This window comes from Canis lupus, chromosome 6 (assembly GCF_011100685.1).
Source record: "Canis lupus familiaris isolate Mischka breed German Shepherd chromosome 6, alternate assembly UU_Cfam_GSD_1.0, whole genome shotgun sequence".
Classification (NCBI taxonomy): domain Eukaryota; kingdom Metazoa; phylum Chordata; class Mammalia; order Carnivora; family Canidae; genus Canis; species Canis lupus.
Window position 1 is genome coordinate 74,428,939 of NC_049227.1, and position 25,033 is coordinate 74,453,971.

Genomic DNA, 25,033 nt, shown 5'->3' on the forward strand with positions numbered 1-25,033 from the left:
CTTTGCAAAATAAGACTGAATAAATTAAGGTATTATATGCAATTTTTTGGTATTGTTTCTTAAATACTAAAGAGTAATATTTTCTAATCTTTGGTTGGTATTTTTATCACTATAATGATTAAATTAATATGAGCACTCATTTCCTTCTATCTTGACATCATATCATTTTGAGAGAAGGAACAATAAAACGTTGGCTGTTGGTGAAACATAAAAGACCCATATTATATAGCTCTTTGTACTTTCTTCAATCTCCTGTGACCCAGGGAACATCCCTAAAATTTTCACATAATTTTAGCTACATAATCTAAGTAAGATCTTGTAGTATTCAACTGTGATAGAAATTTGATGCTAGATACGTTTTCTGATTGTCCCAAATTATATGTTAAGCTGTCTTGTCTACTTGCGACTGTTATATGGAACACAAGAAAATGAGGAAAAGGTCATTAAAGTTTTAATTTTAATCTCAATTATTAAAATGACTTCTTGTGGGACTATGTCTTATTATCTCAATTTGCCAAAACTCTTTTATTATCATTACATGTATGTCATTTTCTCTCCTTCAGTGATCATTTTTGGAAGTACAAAATTGCATCTACCCTGTAATTTTCGCATTAAGTGCATATTTTTGTCAGTATTTCAGCATGTAGTGAGGTGAAAATAAATAAATGTTAGACTCAAATATAACATTATTAAGAATTTCCTTTGGTACACTTAACCCCTCCCCAAAATGCTTCCTTCATTGGCATCAGGTTTTTAGATTGTATCATTTGAAGGAAAGCAAAGGCAGGGAGTGGGCGAGCGTGAGGGAGAGAGAATGCACTAGCAAATTTACTGAAAGCTAATGCTGGAAGTACTTTGGGTTATGCCTCTGTAACTGCTCTCGGTTTTCCTCAAACCTAATTCTCCATCATCACAACAACAAGAAAAATTGCAGCTTGGTTGTTGATCTTTAAGACCTAGTATTTAATGCCTTATAATTCAGTGACCGCATAGGGTATGCAATATTTTATGTGTGCAGTCACAAAGGGTACAGTTATTCCTAATTCTATTTGTATTTGTAGGAATTTCACCTAGGGTGTGTTCCGTGGGTATTATGATACAGAGTAATAAAGCTGTGAAGGTGTTAGGCCTCTCTCCTCCCACCAAAAAACAAAAAACAAAAACAAAACAAAACCCTCTTTAACTGTATTTTGTAGGCCTTTTCAGAAATTTGCAATCAAATATTTTGTTATTCCATGTTTCTATAAAAATACCATTTTTATTTCTCAGATTTAAGTCTTTGGGTTTCTCTTTACCACATTGCTAGTTTTCAAACTAACATACTACATTATCTAGCAAGAAAAATGATCTGAGTTATTATATAGTTATTAGAAGCATAATTTTAACCAAGATTGGCATAGGTCTTTAAAATTTTAATTAACTTAGAATACATAAGGGGAGGGGAGTTGTTGGGCAGAGGGGAGGAAGAGAGAGAATCTTAAGCAGGCTCCATACCCAGCATGGAGCTTGACTCAGGGCTTGATCTTAGAACCTTGAGATCATGACCTGAGCCAAAATCAAGTGTTGGATGCTTAACCAACTGAGTCACCCAGGTGCTCCAACATAGATTTTTTAAAAAAAAATTTATGTGTGTGGTCACTAAAAATGTGGAAGCACTTCAGGTCTGTCACCCCCTGGGAAACTAATTTATCTAAACGTTGTAGTGGAAATTGGGAATGGGTTGATAGAGCCACAAGTGGTGACATTTGAAGTTACTAGGAAATATTGTCAACAACACTAATAGCAGGGACTTTTCACTCTCAAAGTGTTATTCTCAGTTTTCTAAAGCACTTTGTTGGTGGCTGCTTAATGATGTCATGATAAGAACCTCCTTCAATTAGGCCGTTAGCCTATTACAGTGGTTAAGCTCGGATACTGAATGCAGGGCTCTGTGTCCTTGAAAATTCCTTGCGCCTCATTGTCATGATGGTACAGTGATATGTTGACAGAATGATGCCATCAGATATGTGTGTGAGAAAGAATGTGCCGGATCCGACCTCTGCACAGGTACTGTAAGTACCTATGTTGGATGCATGTTGACCACTCCACACAGCACATGATGTAGCAGGCCTTCTCCCCACTGAGGACTCATCTGGATGGCTTCCGGTGCGTGGGAAGGAACTGGAAACGTGAAAAAAACATGAAAATCCAATTGGGAACCCCGAGAAGTTCTTTTTGCCATTCACATATGCATATGATCAGAAACCAAAGTCTTCATAACGAAAGAGAGAAACAAGAGAAACTTACAAACCCCTATGTGAAAGGCAAACCGAGCTTCCCCAGATCCTAACCTAATCATGTTTATTAGATGCTTTCATGATTCCAGCACCCTCCCATGTGCCCAAGTAAACAGTCTTTACCATAAGGTTGGGGAGTTCACAGTCAATCCCTGTTTACTGTTTCCCCGGAAGGTCGAATGTGTAATCTTGCTTATACTCTGGCTCTCAGTCATGCAGTTGATTTTCATATTTTTGAGAGAACCAGCTAGGGAATCTTGGCAAGTTCCCTGAACATGTTTGCTCTGGACTTTGACTTTAACAGGGATTATTCCCTGATAAGTTCCTACTTATGAGACCTGAATTTAGATGCTCAATAAAGTATTAATTTAGACTAGCATGTTAACACTAAGAATAAAAACTTGTCTCTTCTTTTATCTTGTTTTTTACTACTTTGTACAAGAATACTAGCTCCCTACCCTTTACGATCTGATACGTGTACATGTGGAGAGGGCTAGGCTTCATGGCTCTGTCAGCATTTATCTTTGTCTAGTAAAGAAATAGGCGGCTGTCTTCATATGTACAGAGAAGTTATAAGAGAAATGAACATTTGGACACATTAATGCCATTTATTGTGTTCAAATACTTCCTTCGGCAATTTCAAGTGTGGATTGAATTTCCTGTTTTTTTTTTTTAGTGTATTTGGCAGCTCTACCCTCTTCAGATTTTCATGATATTAAAATATTTACCTTATGTATTGTTTTCTTTATATGTATGATGTTCATTGAAGTAATGAAATAATACCTGAGACCAACATCATTAATAGTTGTGATATTATCACTAGATTTTGTATTCCCCAAGTATGCCCTCATATTATGTACGGTAAACCCTTAGAGTTGATGAACAGAGCTGAGTTCCAAAGAATGAACATGGCACATAGTGGATATGTTTTCAGGGCTATAATTTGACCTAAGATTCTATATGTGATTGAAAATACATGATTTTAGCAAAATATACATAGAATCTTCTAAAATGAAAAGAATACCGTATAATCTAAGAATAAATAATTCTATTACATGAAAAAAATAATATCCCTGATACTGAGTTAGAAGAAGAATTAAATAACATTTCTGGCCTTAGAATATAGTTTACCCTTTTTTGTTCTTACGAGTAGGCTCTCTGCCCGATGTGGGGCTCAAACTCATGACCCCTAGATTAAGAATTGCATATTCTACCGATGGAGCTATTCAGGCTTCCCTAGTTTTACCTGTTAAGGATCCTGTAGGTGCAATTCTTTGATGCCAAAAATCTCAGCAATATGAGCGTCCAGATGAAGTGTCAGAACAATATAGTTCATAAATTTTCAGTTGTGAGCCTCAAAGAGATCAACTTTAAAGAGATAATATGGATTGTGTACCTGTTTTACTGACACTTTATGTTGCATTATCTATGTATTGATATCAAACTTTTTATATGCTGGCATTTTCTTGATTATTCCTTATGAAATTATTGAAAGATAGGCAAGGGAAAACTCACTTTGTTTTTCAGTTATGAAGCATCCTAATATCAGTGTTAAATTGGTGAGACAAAGTAAAAGCAATACATATTCAATTATCTGAAAAAATTAATGTTTCTATTGTCTTGAAATACTTGCTCCTTTTATATGAAGCACAGAGAAGTTAAGTGTATCCTTAAAGCTCAAAGTTAGTGCTTCCATATTTCTCATAGAGTTCCTTCCTTTCAATATCCAAAAGACATAGACTGGAAATGAATATTCCTTTCCTTAGAAAACTGTGTTAAATATTGTTGGTGTACTGAATTGGAATAATAAGCAAGACAGGTGTAACCAGGCCCCTATAGCCTTATACATAGAAAAAAAAAAAAAACTATAAAAAGCAGGATATTGAACTGAGGGGAAACTGTCCTACTACCCAATGCTTGAGTTTCTGGGCATTTATGGAAAATCTGGATAAGATAAACCCCGTAATCCACAGACTATAATCTGGTAAATCAAAAGTACCATCCAAAAAACCCACCATTCTAACTTGGCAGTACCCAATTTGATGTAATAGTGGTAATTTGTGGAATATTTAAAGCTAATTAGTTTTTTAGTTACATAAGTGAAATATTATTCTTTTTACTGAATCACTGCTAAGAATATGTCTCATAAAGACATGTGCATATGCCCTCCTAGACTGTAATTTACATTTTTAATATTTGTAATTTGCAATTAACACTATCACTTGCCTTTTATATAGAAAAGCATACTGAAGCAGTACTCTTAAAATTTTAAGAAAAAAAGTCCATATTTTGTAATGTTCTTCCTAGAGTATATTATACTGTGATGTATTTTACTATCTGCCAAAACTGCTCTCTTTTACAGCAGAAGATAAATTGTTCTTTATCTCTGAGCAGTGCCTTTTCACCATAGCCAGTGGGATTCAATACCACTGATTCTTTTTACAATCTTGGTTTAGAAAATTAAAGAAACTCAAGTAGCACTGCTGCAATCCATTCATGGCTAATACATCTTGTCTCGCATGACTGAGGACAAGTGCCCTCCAGATTAAATTTTGCTGCTCAGCACCCTGCATTTTCATAAAATATAGTCCTTACATAGCTCCATGAATATCCCGAGCATGTGGTTTAATTTAAACCAACATGCTTGAGTCACCCATTTAAATAAAATGTTTGTAATGTTCCAAAACTATTTTATAAATGCGGCTTCTTAAGATAAAACAAGCAAACGCTGTAATTTCAAATGAGATAAGACAATATCTATACTCAATGATAAGCAGAAAGATCTTCAGGGAGGATTATCCTGAGTTATTTTAGGGACTAGGCATTGGTTTCTGAATAGGGATTTTTGAAAGAGGAAGGTGGCACTGACAGCTGGGCTACAAGTCCCTTTAAGTCCTGGACCAGCCCAGCCTGGTTCCTTATCCCCACGGCCAAAGCAGCAGAGCTACAGTTGATATGAATGGCCTATCAAAAAGTTACAGTTTCCTGTAATGCTCTACGTAGGCTGCATGCTGTCCCATTTTCAATCACAGTTTAAATGTGGTCTTTGATATGCATTTTGATAAAATTTATTCATAAAAATGATAATTTGTGTGTGAACGTGGCAAGGACAAATAAGATAAAAAACAAAGGGAATGGAGAATGTATAAAGACAGTTCCCACTAGAGAGTTACTTATTGTAATATATACATGTACCATACGGATGGTTTTTATTATAAAGAAACATACCCTGATGTCTTGGGAAGCCCTGTAGACATGTATGTGCTCAGGAAGCAAACCGAGATAGCATCTGATGCTACACGTTTTTCCTGAGGGTACGTGTGTGTGTGTGTGTGTGTGTGTGTGTGTGTGTGTATGAGACCAACCTCATAATGATGAAAAATTAGGAACTATATCCATGGAACTTCTGACCACATAGAAACAAGGACAGAACCAAAATGAACCTAAAATTTTAAGTCCACTCTCTGATATGTGTACACAAGAGTAGTGTTCTATGAATCAGTTGAAGGGACAGTGCGATCTCTATTAGGAGAAAGCTAGTCCAATATCATGCATATAGGACCTAGCATGTGTGTTGGGAGTTTTAGGAGAATCACATCAAGCGATCTGTATGCATAGGGATAGGGGTTCTTAGTAACGAATTATCATGTAAACCTTTAGATAAAACATTCACTAACATGGAAAAAAACAAAATTAATTGAGCCCCTAACACATAGTTGAGAGTATCAAAAACCATGGAAATGACAAAAAAATAGGTAACAGAATCTATATAACATAAACACTAAATAACAATAATTTAGTAGGTTGAAGTGCTTTAACTATTGTCTAGCATATGCTGTCATATATCAAAATTTTAAATGATTTTTATGAAAATAAAAAAATCAAGTAGTTATATTCTACATCATGGGAGTAGCAGATAATTTATTTCCAAAAAACAATTACGTGACTAGCTGTTTTTATCCTGCAACATTACTAGCTCTCTGTTTACATTAACAGTATATACTTTCTTGTCTCTATCATAAGTTTAACCAAACTTGTCTGTGAATTTAACAGACATAACAGTTGATTATGCTATATTAACCTAATAGAAAACAAAATTAAATTGAAATGAATGTTTAGAAAAACCATTTTTTTGTTGGCAAGAAGGAAAATTTGTGATTATCTGCATTATGGATTAACAAAACTATTTTTTCAGTTTTAATGCAGTAATAAATATCTGAATAAATATTCAGGTATCTAAAGCCATGTTTCTATTTAAGTTGCGTAGTTAAAGGTAATTCATTAGTAATTATCAGCAAGCATTTTCATATATTTAGCATTTATCAAGTCATTTCATGTAAATTACATCCTAGAATCTCACAGAAACCTGCATAGAGTTATTACATTAACTATGTTCTGTATACACATATACACAGAGACCCCGGTACACATACAGAGCTGAGGTTTAGGGGGGTTAAATACACATTCCCAAGAAAATATGCATGACATTTCATATAGTTGCAACATGTATCTATTTATTTGGACTCTACTTAACATTTATATTTCAAATCTCCTATTCATGTGTAATTCATTCATATTGGCCAACGTGCCAATGTTTTTCTTTATTAATAACATATTTAAACATTTTTAATTTATGGAGGCAAAAATTCTAAGGCAATGACTTCTTAATGCTATGAATTAAAGAAAGGAGGATTGGGAGAAGAGAGAGAAAAGAAATGAAAAGGCACAGCCTGCACATTTCACCATCTGATTGATAGTAAAGGCACAGATAAGGTCTTTAAATCAGACAGACCTGCCTCTGAATTCTCTTCCTCCTCCTTAAAATCCATATATGTTTTAGCAAATGATTTGAGGAATACAGCCTTATATCATGAACAACATAATGCCAGTTCTTCTATGTCTCTCATTATTATACTTACCTGCTTTGTAGGAAGAAAAATATGTAAATTAACATTTCTCAAGCAATGTAACTTCTGCCTTCTGATGCAGGTTATAATGTGTGGTTTCAATGATCCAATCATCGAACAAACACCATTTCTCCAAGGCCTGCTTTGGGCCTCCTTAAGACTAGTTGCTCAGGATAAAAAGATTAATACAATGCACTAAGCATTAGAGCTCATTGTCAAGAGTGAAAAACATATGCAGTGAGGGAAGCTTACGGCAACACTATTTTGGGAGCTCAGAACGGAGGTAGAGACCACAGGATAGGGGCATCAAGAATTCTCTAAAAGATTCCTAAGTTGTACTTTAAAAAACAAAGTGGAATTTTCTAGACGCCGAGGCAAAGAGCGTGAGGTTAGTGTGAACAAACGGAAAGAGGTGAGAAAGAGTGTGAAATTTCAAGCACATCGGTGGTATTTTCTAGTAAATGGAGTGTAGGGAAGAGGAAAGGGAAGGAGTGCTACATTGTCCTGCTTTTGGGAGAGAACACTGCAAAAATGAGCACGTAGTCAAAAACACAATTATGTACTTAAAGAGAAGGAAGATACGGCAGTCGATTTTTATAATGTGATTAAAAAGTACAGTTTATCATTTGAATAGAGAAACTGTTTTTCTGCAGCTAAAAAATGAGGTAATGGGCATTGAGCTGGCTGTTGGCAAAGTATTAAAAGTGAATTGTCCAATGTGTTACATTTCTAAAATATCATATTTTCAGGTCAGGCCATGAGGAAAAGACTCTGTGTAATGAACATGTATTTTTGGACCTAAGAACAGATATTGAAGAAAGAGTAGTATTAGGAATTAATTCCTTTCTTGTTTTTGTTTTTAATTGCTCCTCGGAGCTGGCACTAAGCCATTCAAAATTGAAGTGCCAATTCTGACTTCATGGCCTGACTATTGTTCAAATAAAATCAACATAATCACTTAATTCTTATTAGAATAGTAGAAATGTAGAGCCCAGAAAATTGTTTATAAATCCAAATTTAATATCACCGTGAAACAGAAGGGTGATAGCTAAAATTAATATGCCAGCAGTTGTTCTCGGAGATCTTTGTGTAACATTTGCAAATAATGTAAATTTGCAAACATTTTCTAGAATGAGTAATAGTAATTGTGTAGGGCTCTTTTCTTGTTTAAGCAGAAGGCTAAAAACACTATCTCAGATACTCAATAGAAATCAATTCCATTGACTTTAAATAAAAGTCACTGAAGAAATTCATCTTTAGAAATACAGGCAGTAAAAGGAAGAATATGATTAATTTTACTCCAATTAATGAGCTGTTGCCAAGAATTAAACAATGCCAATTCCATAAGGGAAGTACCATGCAGCTGAAGTATTAAATATAAAGAATGTGAAGATTTAAAAGGATATGTGGATTGGTGGTCACATTAGAAAGAGAAATTTATGTGCATAGTTATTGAGAAAAATCCCAACTTTCTTGATCTCTATAAGTTCATAATTTACTGATAAAACTGAACCTTTTGAAAGGTTCATCTTTCTAAAATAGTTTGACTTTGAAACTTAATTATGCCATTTTCAAGCACAGATATAGTTAGAGAATGGCATAGGGCAGCTAGTGTGAGTCCCTTCATATTCATGTCATGAGAGTAAAGAGATCAGCATTTAACATCAATTTAACATTCCTTTGACTTGAGGAACCAAAACTATTCTAAGGCTTTGAATGATTTAAATATGCTTGATGGTCTTAAGCTCTTCCTTATGCATCGATTAAATTTACCAGACCAGAGTGGTCCAAAGAAACATTGCATGAAGCGTACATGTAAATTAGGAAATGCAGCATAGTAATTAAAATCTTTTATCATCGCCGGGCATGCCTGAATTCTATGGCCACCCCAACTCTTGAAGTCTCAGTTACCTGTTCTTCAAAATGAGTTGAAAATAGTACCCAACCTAACAGGGTCTTGGTGAAGATTATGAATAAAATTGTGCATGAAAAGCTGTTAGCACTCTCCTTGGCCTGCCTGTGGCTCAGTAAATGTTACTTGCTATCGTTATTATCCCTTTAAAATATACTTGCTTTCAATTGAGTGTTATATGGAATGTTTAAAAAAAATAGTGTTTGCACAGTATATATATATATATATATATATATATATATATATTTTGGTCCTGGACATTCAACAAAGAAGAATAGAAAGTAGAAGCATCTCAAAATCTTACAGCCTGAACCCAGGGAAACAGCAAAACCTAGACCACTTTGTATTATCAATTGTAAGCTCTTGTGTGTTGTATTCAGGAAGGTCCAGAAGCCTGGTCTTTGGTTTCCATTATTTTAATAAGTGTTCTTTTTTTTTTTTTTTTTTGAAGCCTTATAAAAATTAAATAAGCATTTCCTAGGTGACAAAGACTTATGATAGAGCTTGTTGATAAACTTTTAAAATTCGAAAAATTTTACCATTAAAGGCTGAACTCTATAGAGGGGTGGAAATCTCAACTATGGGTGGTTATGGATGAGGATAAACCCAAATAAAGCAAGCCCTCATCCAGCTAAAGAGAAAAGCACTGAGAACCAGAATCTCTTCAGTAAAAGGGGAAAATACATTTTCAGTGCATTGAGATTGGCCACCTAAAAGGACAGCATCCCAAGTCCAGTTATTAGGCCGCAATGGTGGTTGCCTTTGAAGCGGCGTGAGAAAAGAATATTGACCCAAATTTTTTTCTTTTCCTATTGAAGAAGAAAGTTGGCAAGCTCTTGACTTTCAAAAGAAAGGAAAAAAGAAAGACAAAAACCAAACAAGATGGGTATCACTTCCCTCTAGTGGCGAGTCAAGATCCCACAAAGCGCACCGAGGAGCGTGCTGTCAGAAGACACGCCAGTCTTTTTGCAGAACATTTATCATTTTCAGAGTTCTGCTTTATGTTTCATCTCATTGACTCCGCGAAGGACCCGGTGAGGTTATATCATTCCTCTTTTAAAGATGGGGAAGCAGACTCTTAAGTCAGAATAGGACACCATTCTAAGAGTAATACCCTAAGAATTGGGAAGCCTCAGATGAAGACTGCATTTTATACTGATTAGCTCTTGTATTTCTTGAGGTTATATAAATGAAATGAAATAGTCTCCGTAGCATCTTACTGCCCCTTATAATGTTAACATTACCTCGGCTTGTCTGGTTCTATGACTAGTAAGTAGCTAAAGTAAGACTTTAGCAGTGGTCGAGTGTCAACCTAGCCCATTCTTTTGTTTTTTGTTTTTTTTCCCCCTGTTGCTGCCCCCTTCTTGACTGGCATAGGATATACCCTACCTTAGTAAGGAATTAATGCAGTATGCAAGATGAACTATTTTTAAAGATACACGTGCTCCAATACAATAAAAGCCACTTAAATTGAATAGGGGGAGAACAGAATGAGTGGAAAGCAGACAATGGATATTCAAGACTTACCTGTTTTCTTGAGATACACTTAATAAATACAGTTCTTTGAATAGAGAAACACTTGCTGAGCTTGATTATACTTAAGTTTTAGAGCATCACGTAGGAAGTTATCACAATGGCCTGTTAAGCTTTAGCTAGCTTGGGACAAAACCAACAGGCAGCCAAACGAACGGAGCTGTGTTAGATGACGGGTTATGAGTTCAATGTGGAGAGGAGTAGTTTTTCCTGGAAGGATGTTTTTTCACCGGGTGGAGACAGATCTACTAATCTTACTAAGACCAGTGTTGCTTGACCAGTTGTAGGATAAGTAATAACCACTTACGTTCCTGAAGGTTGCAACTAGCATTTAGTAAATTTTGGAACCTAGAGCCTCATTACGTATGATCTTCTGTATTTCACATTAAATCAGGGTCTAAAGCGTGAAAACTTGTAATGCCAAAATAGAGCATTTGTTTTTCCCTCATCAGATTGGATATAGTGTTTGTTAGCTTAAGTTGATCAGTGACACAAGGTTTTATGAATCATCCTGTCTGATTGGTTGCTTTGGATGCAGGAAGACTTCCCATAAATACAGATCTTCGGCACTTCTACGTTTACTGTACAACTAATTATACTAAGAAACATCCAAATAGTAATTTAAGAATAATTCCCAGCAGATACTGCTTTTCATCGCAGGTTTTGACCTAATAAAATAGTAGGTTGGATTTTAATTTTTGTCCTCTGGTCTCCTCCCCTCACCGTCTCGGTGACCTCAAGTCGGAAATACAGTGTTAATGGTAGGGAGCCCTATTTAATGCATGGAAACATCTCAATGAATTCCATTTCCATTCGTTCAGTTTTTCTCCTAATCGCTTCGCCATTCTACAGCTCTCCCGGGAGAAGGCAGCTCTTATTGTTTCTCTTCTCAGGCCCTGTGCAAGTAATTGCTAAGTTTATGAAGTCAGTCACAAGAGGTATATTCATATTTGATTGATTGCTTTGGAGAGTTCAGCTCTTGGGTTCTATCATATTTTGTTGAACTATTATGCAGTCTTCCCTGTACTCATAGTTCTTTAAGGCAGAGGCAAGCAGAACTGCAGAACTGCACAATGTAATTGCTCTTACTCGGAACACTCTTTAAATTATGGTCTTTTCCTTTAATAGTTGGGTAGATATTAGGATTTATATAATCGGTGACAAAATAATAATAATAATATTAGTAATAATTAAAAGAGAGATGGGAAGAGTGAAAGAGAAGAAAAACGAGGGACATAAAGTCTGTGTTAAAGGCCTGCCATGTGCCGGGCACCATGCCAATTGCTTTGTGCTCATGTTCGCTAATCCTTACAACACTAAGTGTTGTTATCCTCACTTTAAAAATAAGATCTCCAGCGTTCAGAGAGGTTAGATAACTTGCCGAAGACAATTAAACTCGTAATAATAGCTTTTGTTGAGAACTTCCCGTATGCTATAACTGAGCTAAGCCCTTTTTTCATGTGTTATCTCATTTTAATTCTCAGAATAACCCTTGGAGATGGGCATTGTTTTTATCCACCTGTGCAGGTGAAGCAACTTCCACGTAGAGAAGTTAAATAATTGCCTAAAATTGACAAGTGGAATTGCTTGGCAGTGATTCAGAACGCGGTAACTAGTACTCAGGCCAGATGGTCCATAAAGATCAACCAAACATTTGAGGATACTTGCCGGAATTTGCTTGGTAAAACTGTGTGATGTTATGATCTAAATATGATGACTGACTTCTGTGTAGCCTGCATGTGGATTTAGCTGTGCCTAAATCACATGAAGGGAACACCAACGCTTGGGCAGGAGCGCCAGTGCTACCGATTGAGGTTCGTTACCTGGTTTTTCTCCTGTCCTCCCCTTCTGTCATTTTTAGTGCCTTGCATGAGGCTCACCATCTCCCTCTTCAGTTACTCGAGAGGAACCACGGTTATTTCTCTCATTGGTGATTTCCTTTCCCAAACTGTAATTTGTCATAGTCTCGCTTTCAGATCATAGAGCTTATGCCATCTCGAGTTCTTTCTCCCCTGCGCTCTTTGCTCAGTTCTGGTGCCCATTGTCTCTGATTTTGCCATCTTTCTCTCTACCTCTCTTCTTTGGTATTTCCTTTGCTCAGTGTCTTTCTGCTGCTTTCTTGTGAGTATCTTCTGTGTCCTGCAGTCTAAACACCCTCTGTGCTGCCAGGGGTATTGCCATCGTAGCTCCTGGCCCAGACGAGCATGGAGATGAATCTTTAGACTGAACGTATTCCTTTAGTTTCTCTCATTTTTGCTTATGGCATGTGGGACCCTGGCTGCCCCTCAGCACTCCTTCCAAACCCAGTGCAAAACCTGTCCTGCCTACAGACCCTATTGTGTGTGTGTGTGTGTGTGTGTGTGTGTGTGTGTGTGTATGTGTATGTTCAGCTTTGGGAAGGGAAGGACCATTTGTCTGTTCAGACACCTAAGAAGAAAGTTTAAAGAAAGCAAATCAATAAAAATTTGCCTTTGGAAGCATCTTATCTGTGGTTTATGATTATAGCATAACAGAAAGTTAAAGCTATTGAATATCCCTTTAAACATGTTGTGTACTTTCTCGCAGCTTTATCTATATTCACGTGGATCCTTCTACTTGGAATGCCCTCTTCCAACCTTCTTCCCCATCGCTGTTTTCCACTTAAGAAAATATTCATACTTGAAGGCCAGTTTCAAATGTCAGCTCATTTGTGAAATCTTTTATAGCTTGTCTTTTGGCAGAAGAAGTAACATTTCCTCAAGTTCTTATGCATTTTGTAGACCTCTGGATTATAGAATTCATTAAATTTTACTGAATGCCATACAGGTAGCTCTCCTTGATACTCAATTTTGAGCTCCATAACTGAAGGCAGTTCCTACTCACTGACATAGCCTCAGCAGTGGTATTAGACGCAGTTGGTAATCAACAGGTATTTCAGTATTTGTTTCTAGCAGGTCAGTGTAGGACTCTGAGAAGCAGGCATCAACCCAGGATTAGATGTGTCAGGTCTCCGCAGTAACCCCTAGAAGGATAAAGGGGCTGAAGGAGAGGTAGACAGGGAGGGTCTGCAGACACTGACACAGGTCTGATGGCTGTGGAAGGTGAGATGGGAGGAAGAAGGCCCGAGAAAGAAGAGCCTCAGAAGGCAACGCAGTTCTGAGACCACCTTGACCTTGCAAATATGAAGTCCCCAAGCCACAGTCAGAAGACACCCCCAAGGGTAAGAAATGTCCTAGCCTCATGCTTGGTCATTGACCAGAGGAGATCAGACATGCTTGGGCTTGGCGTAAATACCATGGACAGCTTAATGGTGGCACACCTGGAGCTGTCAGTCGACTCTACTCCCTAAAGCAGGATCCTTAGAAGGTTTGAGGAGCCCACCCTTGCCACCTCCATGTAGAGCTTTGGTAAGAGTATTTCACTTCAGTCTCATTAAGCTGATGTATCAGAGGGAGGGGCGCTTGCCTTTAAAAACATATGCCAGTGACACTAAATTAGGAGGGCAGGAGACCCACATTTTGGTCTTGCGTTTGGTACTTAGTTGCATGACTATTGCATGTCATTATATATCGTTTGCCTGAATTTTCTTCTGTATGATATTATATGATATCGTTATATTTTAAAGGAAATGTGGTGCTACAAAGAGGACTATTCTTCAAGGCCACAGAGCAATGCCCCTATTTGTCCTCTTTCTAATTAACTGTGAATGGTTAATAAAACACACGCACACACAGAATGAGAGAGAGAGAGAGAAAGGGAGTGTGAGCACATGAGCACATACGAGGCACTCTTCTGAGCATTCGATAAGCATTTTACTTCTTACTCTTCTGTGTTCGTTATTGCCACAGAAATGCTCAGTGTAAGAAATAACTATAGAATCTCAGCAGCATTCAAAAATAAGTATATATTCAGGGTACCCATCTCCAGAACAGTCTTTAATTTGGGACGAAGGCATCAGTTGCTCTGCCTGAACCATTGTTCTGGTTTCAGTTTGGCTTATTAACAGATGTAGGGCTCTCTGGGGGATGCCTCTGGTTTGTGTCTTTCATCTCAGTTCGGGGCTGGCCTGGGCAAGATCTTTTCTTGGTTATGTCAAAAGTACAAGTGGGTAAATAAAAACACTGAAGGTGTTTTTTTAAAGTCTGAGCTCAGAACCAGCACATCGTCAACCTCGTTCTGTTGGTCAGTGCGAGCCCAAAGCAGGCAAGACACTGGGGGGGGGGGGGGGAAGCTGTGTGCACAGTGCAGGTGTTTTGTGAAGTTACCGGGGACAGTGTGTAACCTTGAGAAGGGCGAATTATCAAAAATAATCCAATGTGATATATATGCTGAGGCAAGTAGTTTTCTCATTCCCATTTCATAGATGAAGAAATTAAGGTACAAAATATAAAGACCTTCCCTAACTTTTAGGAAGTTTATATCTGGTTGGAAGATACGGAAAAAATATGATTTTAACATAAACAGAACATGCAAGTACCATATGATTTGAGGAAAAATAGAACTTTCAATAATGGCTAGTGTAGGGTAGAAAAATAGTCAATGTTGTGAGATGGAGAACTTGAAGCAGATCATGAAACATGGCTGGAATTTGAATAATCAGAGGAAGAAAGATGGCATTGAGGTAAAAGATAATGGGATGCATGCAGCCTGATATCCTTGTATTCATAGGGCTGCAGCCAATGAAATGTTCAAGAAAGGAGATAGAGGATATCTGACTTGGAAGCCAAGATCAGTGATTAAAGTTGTATCTTGGGAAGAGCTGATTGTCATGGGCTGTGCCTAATGCTGAGAAACCAGCTTGACGGTTATTATTTTGAGTAAGTATAATATTACGAAGCCCAAATTTAGGTGATATGAGAAATGGAAGAGCTGTTATGGGACACATTGGGAGTGAAGAGTAAGTAGTCTTGCTAACTAATCCCCTATTAGGGAAGGCCCCTGGGAACTTAAATTTAACCACAAGTTTTTGAGCCTGAGCATAATGAAACTGTGGCCAGAAACAGGAATATTAGGAACAAGGTATAGGGGAAAAGATGCTGATTTTGGTTTTGTGTATCTTAAGTTTTAGAGAATAATGGGGTAATATAAAGATACGGTTTTCCAGCAGAGAATTAGAAATTAGGAGCTAGCGTTCGTAAAGAGAGAAGGGTGGAAGACGTAGGCATCATTTATCCTGAGGTAAGAGTTAAAGCTCTGACATAGCCTGTCGGGGAGCTGGTATGTAGGAAGGAGCTCTGAGGGTCAGGAACTGAGCCTGGAGGAGCCCCTGCACCAGGGAGAAGGCGACAGATGGAAAGGATGACCCTATAAGGAGCACAAGTGTGCCATCCAGGCACCAGAGCAGGACGGTACGGGCAGAGGGAGCTAAGCACAGATCAGTTTTTTGTTTTTTGGTTTTTTGTTTGTTTGTTTGTTTGTTTTTAAATGTGTAATTGCCTCCAATGCCACTCATGTATCTACAAAAAATGTACCAGGTTTGACTTTTTTGAGGATATTGTTGACCTGAAAGGATGCTATTTCCAATAAATTCCAGATATTTGATTTAAAAGAAAAAAAAAATGGATGGCCAGAGAGGATACAAAGGAAAATCAAAAGAGACTGCTCAGAAGTGCACTGAAGGCAGCGCAGTTGGTGTCGGCAAGGAGAACAGGGTGGGTGGCTTGTCCCTAGAGGAGGAGAAGGTCTCTGAGGCTGGTCTTGAGAGGAGCGTTTGAGCTTGGCCTGCTTTCCCACCTCCACGACACCGTGCTTTCAGGAAGCCAGACACTCACGTAGGTCAGCACTATCCAGTTTTGCTCATTATTAGCTTCTGTGAGAGAAGAGCTACCTTGAAACAGTGTATCGCAGGGATAACGATGAATTTTTAATTTTAATTATGTTTTAGATCTTATATTAGTCATCCCATCAGAAACTTCCACCTACACTACCGATGGATGGTAGTAGATCATTTAATGTAAATACGGTAAGAATGTAAGAAGTCAAGATTATTTAAGCTGCATCTAAAATAACCAGAAAAAAATTCATGTAAATATCCTGCAATCCCCATTAGTTTGCCTTTCTGCCATTCTTCACATAATTAAATCAATAAATATTGCCAAGTTCTGAGATAGGTGCTGGAAATAAAACTGCGTATGAACAACAGCAAGAGTTCATTGCTTCTCCGTAATTATTAGGTATGCAAAGTGTATGTTTTATGTGCACACAGACCTAGATACAAATAGATGCACAAATGAGACGGTACTTTGTTTAATTAATACCGCCCGTAATTTAAGCCTGACTTACTGGCATGCTGTCTTGTCTCACTGGATACACACACCTACCAGAATATTTTTGAAGTAGATGAGTACTTATGGAAGATATGCCCTTTACATTCTCTTTGTCTATACTTTTTTTTAAAATTTCATTCTCGGTATATTTTAAATCATGAGGCAGTTGACAGTTATTTCAAATAGACAGTGCTCCTAACTTGGACCATGCATGGTTCGTGTGTAGGCTTTCTATTTTTTGAATTTTTGAGCTAATGCACCTAAGATCTTTATGGTAATAATATACAACATACAGTGTTGGAGCCCTTTGTAAAATTCTGTGTCTGACTCGTTTTGACAACACGCTTTGGCCTATTTCATCAGGTGGCTGAGGAAATCCAACGCAGTCGCAATATAGAACGTACCTGGCAGGATAATGAAAAATGTAATGAACACATCTGATAAGCAGATAATTGTTGGAGCCAGGGATTCTCTTAATATAGGAGAAAAGGCAGGATTACGGTGTTGTGAGACACCATCTAAGCAAGAAGAGCTTAAGAGGCCTCCAGCCTCTGTGAGTCATTTGTGTCCTGATTTAGCCTCTTGTTCTTGCAAGCTGTCAACTAGAATCGGTAGAGGGCAAGGGAGGTGCTGTGACAAGGTGCCACCGAGAGGAGGACTAATTGGGATTCTGCAAGCCAGCGGCTGCCTGAGGTTCAGAGAAGTGGACCAGCTAATGGAAAACTCTGTCTTTAGGGACTGGCCATAAAAGTCACAAAATACAATTGGCCGTTGATCACAAATTCACATGTGTGATTTTAAAGTAAAATTGACCGTTGAAGGTAAAAGAACAGAGAGAAGAGTAGTCTTTATTTCAATGAAACCTGACAAATTGTTCTCTCGAGTCTAAACCCCTCCCTCTAAAAGACGAACAAAAACAAATTAGGAAAAAAGAAAATATTTGTGCAGTATCCTGACTGCCAGTTCCACTGCATTAAATTACGTGAAATATCATTAAAAAATATCACTTTAAAGAGTTTTGAGAACTGGGTTAATACCGTCCTTAATTTTTTTAAGGGCCTGAAGTTCTAGAAAGGCCAGACTTTTCCAGAGCCCACAGCTGGGATATGACAAGCAGCCGGCCATACCCCATGTCAGTGTCATTGCCTGCGCTTCCCCACGGTGGGGGGATCGTGCTGGCCCTACTCGTACTGTGTGCATTATGGGTATTCCACAGGGATCGCAAAAATAGCCTATGAATGGAGTGACCTTTTTAGAAGACGTAGACAAAAACAAAACAAAACAAAACAAAAGGAATGTCTTAATTACGTTTAAATAGTAATTTTGTTTTTGTTTTTTATTTTATTTTTTCAGGGGGGCTGGTTGGTTTTTATTATTATGATGGTCGGAATGTTAATGCTTCAGGAAGGGGAAAATTAACCAATATGAGTAAGCTTTGGAAGAAATTATTATTTTCATACACTGTTCATATAAAGACTGAGTACACATGCATTAATTCCTACAAGAAGAAAATAATCCAAAACATGGAATTCTATATGCACAATGATATTGGATTTAGTATTAGTTACAAAAATATTGGGAATAAATAAAATAAGCATCAGTAATAGGAAAGTGGCTTAACTGTGGTATATACACTAAAGCGCTAAAATGAGCTTCTCACCCTCAGAGGCCTAGCATTCTAGTAAATTTAGCCAGAAACTAGGCATTATCTTTGACTTTTCGTGTTTCTTCTCTTATCATACTACATCGGTATGCCTGGCTTTGTTTGAATCTTAACTCTGTCAGTTGCTAACTATGCACCCTGAGTAAAGTTCCATGTCTTCCCCCTGCCCCGTTTTCATCATCTGTGAAGGATCACAGTACTACCTAAAACTCATTAGGTTAACCAAGATCATGTAACTACAGCACTTTCATCCCTGTCTGACAGATAACAGATTCTCAATGAATGTTACTTATCACTGTTGTTATGACGATGGTATAACCATTTCTTCACTTATTCCATTTTACATGTAGGATGTTCATGGAATCCATCTTGAAATTCACTTTTAATTGGTCCCAAACTTTGATTCTTTTCCTTCTGAAATCCAGCTTTTACTTTGTAGCCACTAATATCTGTCCGTTTGGCCGTTCCATTCCCCAGCTCTCAGTGATCTACCCCAGTATATGTATATGTATATATATACATATACATATACTGGGGTAGATATATATATATATCAAAGCATGTAGGCCCTCCCCCCATTATTTTTCCCTCCTTGTAATTGCAAGTTCATTCTTGCCAATACATTCTTCTTCATTTTTTAAATTTATTGGAGAGAGCGAGAGAAAGAGTGAGAATGAGGGAAGGAACAGAGGAAGAGGGACAAGCAGACTCCGTGCTGAGTATGGGGGCTCAACCCCAGGGCCCTGAGATCATGACCTGAGCTGAAACCAAGAGTCAAACACTTAACCGACCGAGCCACCACTGCCTCCAATTTCATGTCCTAACCATTCTAAAGTGTTCCTCCTTTCTCTTGTAGAATTCCAAGCTGTTTTTCTTTAGCCAGTGCCTTCACCCATGTCTCCTGTGTCTGGAAATACTCACCCGTACCTAAAGTTGACAGGTTAACTTCTACTCATTCATTAGCACTTAGCTCAATGAGTTTGATATTCTTCTGGAACTTAACTTTTTTTTTTTTTTTTTTTTTTTTCCTTTTTTGGATTCTCAGGATCCTGAGTGTCTAACTCTATCGCCATATCTACTACCTTATATTTTAATTATCTACTGTCTTCTTCCCAAGACAGTTTGGGTACATTGATAGCAAGTTCTTCATTTTTTTTTTTTAAGATTTTATTTATTTATGAGAGAGAGAGAGAGAGAGAGAGATTCAGAGACACAGGTAGAGGGAGAAGCAGGCTCCCACAAGGAGCCTGATGTGGGACTTGAACCTGGATCTGGGGATCACACCCTGAGCCAAAGGCAGATGCTCAACCGCTGAGCCCCCCAGGCATCCCTTGATAGCAAGTTCCTAGGAGTATGTACCCCTAGTGCTTGGCACAGTGCTCAGGGCATAGTAGCTGCTCTATAAAGGTTTTAAATAAATGAATGTGAAATTGATGTGACCGTTGTGAACATTGTAGATGTGGTTATAAAAAATTATTAGTCAAAGGGAAGTATTTGTGATACTCTGGAAGGTGAAATAAAACAAGGGACAAAATTTTATTTCGAATTTTACTTATCATTGTTAAAACTGTGTACAAAATTGGAGGGAAAAACATCATTGGCCTGTGGACATCACTAATCACAAATCTACATCACAAATCTACATCACAAATCAATCACAAATCTACATCACAAATCACCAATGTAGATTTTCTAATTTCCAAGAAGAATATGTAATATTTCTTTCAGTACTAGTGCAACCAGCATAACTTTCTTAGAAATAATATTTCTAAAAATATTTGCAAGTAATATTTCTAAAAATATTTAGTCCTTGGGACACCTGGGTGGCTCAGCGGTTGAGCATCTGCCTTGGGCTGAGGGTGTGATCCTGGGATCAGGGATCGAGTCCCACAGTGGGCTCCCCACATGGAGCCTGCTTCTCCCTCTGCCTGTGTCTCTCCCTCTCTCTTTCTATGTCTCCCATGAATAAATAACTAAAATCTTAAAAAAAAAAAAAATATATATATATATATATATATATATATATATATATATATTTAGTCCTCTTCTGGTTGTTAACAGACTTTTAAAGCCCATAAGGTGTCTTGTACTGTTCATAAACTCTCACTTCCTCCTGTTATGTATATAAGGGTGGCATAAATATATTCAAACTAATGACGTAAAAGAGTTGTATTCACAGTACCCAGGCCTCAACCCAAGACTGACTTAAGGGGTGAAGGGTATGGAATCTTTCAGTTAATAAAACGTAAAAAACTGAAAAGAATTAAAAAGCATAAAAAAGCATTTTTCAGAAAAATAATGATAATCCCAAATTTCAGTGCCTTTGTTCTATATTTCCAAAAGTTATAATCAGTAATTGTTTTAATAGAGAATATCAGCATTTGTATTTCTATACTTCTTAAGTTTATCCTCCAGTTTGAACACTTACTTGAAATAAACCCTTAGTTTTATTCTCCAACATATTTTATCTCCGTACCTTTCCTAGAAAACTTGAACCAATCATGGTGCTCTCACATTAGTAGCAATTTTAGACATTTACACACAGGAGGAGTGAACATTTTGCCATTTAGGTTCCTTTTGGAAACCAATTCTGAAAGCCCAGTAGCCCTCTACCGTAAATAGAGGAAAGGACAAAATGGACAGAGTATTGACTGGAATCAGGAAACCAGTAGTATCTTCTAGATATGATTTCCCTTCTCTGTAGGTTAATTTTGGATAAAAAATAGTTTCTGATCCATTCTTGATCATTGCTTGAATCAACTCACAGACTGTCTTTATCCTTCGTTGACGGTTGGACAAGCACATGTAGTAATTACCATGTTCCATTATATTTAAAAGAACTTCATAATTTACGAAGTGATTTCAGGTGGACCCCTCTGGACCTACCACATGGTTCTTAGTGATTGAAAACATGAGCCACACATTGCAGATAAAGTCTCAGAAAGTTTAAACAGTTTGCCAAAGCTGAGTGAACTCTTGCCTTCTACATCTGTGTTGTGTTTGTTTGTTTGTTTTAATCCCACACTGCCTCTCTTGCATCATGGTAATGCAATAAAACATATTTAAAGCTGTGGAAAAAAATTTTTTTTAAATTTTACATGAAATTACTTCTTGGCCTTTTAACCCAACAACATTAGGATGTAAACTTATAGTATTATTTGGAAAGAGTGACATGGTTTAAAACAAATGCACTTAACTTCGTAGGCTCAAATGATCTTCATTCTAATCCAAATCTAGATACTTCATTGGCTTGAGGAATGGCAGTGAACTTCCCAGGTCGGAGTTTACTCACCTGCAATACAGGATGTTTAAAATGCCCCGTATAGCAAAACTATGGAGAAAGTAAAAAGATCACTGGTTGCCAGAGGTAAAGTGGGATGGAGGGATGAATAGTCAGGGCACAGACGTTTTTCAGAACAGAAAAACTGCTTTGTAGAATACTTTAAAGTTGGATACAAATCATTGTACATTTTTCAAAACTAATAGAGCGTACAACACCAAGAGTGGATCATAATGCAAAATATAGATTTGGGGTGATAATGATGGTGATAATCAATACAGGTTATTGATTCTAACAAATATAGCACATTTAGTGCAGGATTTTCTTAATGGGGGAGGTTGTGTGTATGGGGTGGGGGAGATATATAGGAAATCTCTGTACCTGCAGCTCAATTTTTCTGTAAGCTTAAAACTGTTGTAGAATAATAAATTCAATGTAAGGAAAGCAGGGCAATAAATTATACAGCTTTATACCATTAAATGTAAACCTTAGATAAAATTGAAAATTTTCTTAAAAATCAAAACGAAAACAAAAACTACTGTGCCTGTGTAAGAAGATGGTTGTGAAATTGAATGAGAGAATGAAAACCTGTTTTGATAATTATTGAGCACTCCAAAAGTTAGAATTTTTTAGCATTGCTAAATTCTATATCATTTTCATCTTTTATTATTTAATAGGAAAAGAGTAACAATCACAAAAGATATAATGAGATATGTAGCCATGGTATGAAATGGAGATGAAAACATTATCTACAATTTAAGTAGCTTAAAAAATGAGAGAGAAGGGGAAAAAAAGATCAATTAATTACTGTAGAATTTTTTTAAATTAAATTTTTAAAATCACATTTTAAGGAACGTGTTTATTTTAGTTCTGTGGAAGTTGCTAATACTACATGAAATTACAGTGAAATGAATTAGTCCCCAGTACGTGTATGTTAATTTACATGGCAAAAAGGAGTTAAAATGTCAGATAGAATTAAGATTGCAAAAAGTTACTTTTGCGATGGAGAGAGATTATCCTGAGTTATCCAGGCAGACCCACCGTAATCACAAGAGTCCTTAAAGGTGGAGGAGAAACAGGAAGGTGGCAACATGGAAGGACTCAACTCCAGATTGCTGGCCTTGACAATGGAAGAGGAGGCCAAGAGTTAAGGAATGTGAGCACCCTCTGAAAACTGGAAAATAGGGATACCAGGGTGGCTCGTTGAGCTCAAGGTGTGATTCTGGGTCCAGGGATCGAGTCCCACAAGTGGGCTCCCTGTGGAGAACCTGTTTCTCCCTCTGCCTATGTCTCTGTCTCTCATGAATAAATAAATAAAATCTTAAAAAAAAAAAGAAACTGGAAAATATAAGGAAACATATTCCCCCTTAGGGCCCCCAGAAGGAATGTGGCCCTACTGACACCTTAGTTTTACCCTAGTGAGATCCACGTCCTTAATTGTAATAAGTTTGTATTGTCTTAAGCCACTTGGTTTGGGGTGCATTGGTACAACAGCAACAGGAAACTAATACGTTATGTTCAGCAAGACAAGGATGGACTGCAACATTTTTTATTGAAATTTTTGTTATTTTATTTTTTTTATTTTTATGAGAAACTAATTTTTTTTTGTTTTTTTTTTTTAAAGATTTTATTTTTTTTTTTAAGATTTTATTTATTTATTTATTCATGAAAGACTGAGAGCGCCAGAGACAAAGGCAGAGGGAGAAGCAGGCTCCATGCACCGGTAGCCTGATGTGGGATTCGATCCCGGGTCTCCAGGATCGCGCCCTGGGCCAAAGGCAGGCGCCAAACCGCTGCGCCACCCAGGGATCCCGAGAAACTAATTTTGAAGCTTTGTGTGCATGAGCAGATTTTTATCTGTTACTGGGGCTTCATGGAGAAGGATTATATCCTCATTTATGATTAATACAATATTTATATTTGGATATATGGTTGTTTATAGTTAGATATGAAGTTCCTTAAAGTGTTTTTCAAAGTTTCATGTTCTTATGCTAGTGCTGTCTTGTTTCCTTGGAAAAATAGTATATTTTGGCAAATAGAAGTAGGTGCAGTCATGGCATTTAGTTATAATGACAAAACTATTGAAATGCTTGAAAGAAAAAGAACTACCATGGGTAGTTCATATACCTCTATAATATGGATGTAGAAGAAAAACTATTTATAATTGTTTTATTGAAAAAGAATCATATTGGGCTAATAAAAAAGCAAAGGCCTAATCATTAATATGCTCTAATCTTGGTGACTTTATTTGTCCCACACTGCTGACGATCATTTCACAATATCAAAATAGCTTTGTTTCGGTCCACTAGTATTTCCCTTCAGTTTTCTGTTAAGACAACTTTAAAATTAATGGCCTGTCAAATATGGTGTCCAGTCATCTTTCTGGAAGTCATTTGATACTACAAAAGTTTAGCTATAGGGAACACTGGATTCACAAGCAGATCAATGTGTTAGTGACCTGATAAAAAAAATGTTCAGTTGCTGAAGGTATAGTTTGATATTTCAATATGCACTTCTCATAATATTCATAATTTTCCCATAAAACTTCCACAGAAACATTACTATTCCTGTAACAGTTCTTGGAAACATTGATTTTTTTTCTATTAAAAGTGCTGAAATTGATTGTAATTAAAAGTTTGGCTGTTGATGTTTTCATAAATGACCTTTCTATCCTGTCTATAGGTAGGGTATCGCTAGTATTTGTCAAGAGTAAATTACAACAATATTCTATGCCAAAGCAAAACAAAACATAAGAACCGCTTGGAGAGAAATCAGAATAACAGCAGATAAAGAATTGGCAGCAAGGATTAACTTCAGAAGCCTCTAGAATCACAGCCTAAGTTTTCTTAGGCAGACCTTTACCTACCAATACCATCTCTACTTCTCAACAGCTTGTGAACTTGACCTTATTCCAAGTTTCTTTGAAAGAATCCCCAATAGATGCCCGAAAGGGCATAAGGATCCTTTGCGTTTTCTTATATATCACCGTAGATTTTTGATGCTCAGTATATACACCCCAATTTAGAGAAATACAGCATCCTAATGTGTTTTCGCAAAAATTCATATAGCTGAATGAAATAATAGTTGCAGTCACTGTTTGACTCTATTTCTTGAATCTGCGCTTTTTCTTTTCATTTGTAATTTTTCCATGTCAAATTAGCTCGGAGAAAAAGCCCCTCATGCTTTTTTGGCAGGGGGAGGGGGGTAAGTAGCCGTG

General features: G+C 37.1%; 1 protein-coding gene and 1 long non-coding RNA gene across 2 annotated transcripts in view; both read left to right on the top strand.

Moving 5' to 3' along the window:
- NEGR1 (neuronal growth regulator 1) overlaps nucleotides 1-25,033 on the top strand; it is an 814,177-nt gene that overhangs the window by 70,773 nt on the left and 718,371 nt on the right. The window lies entirely within an intron of this gene.
- The window catches only part of LOC111096455, an 89,020-nt gene that overhangs the window by 63,360 nt on the left and 627 nt on the right, over nucleotides 1-25,033 (top strand). The gene's annotated exons all lie outside the window — the stretch shown is intronic.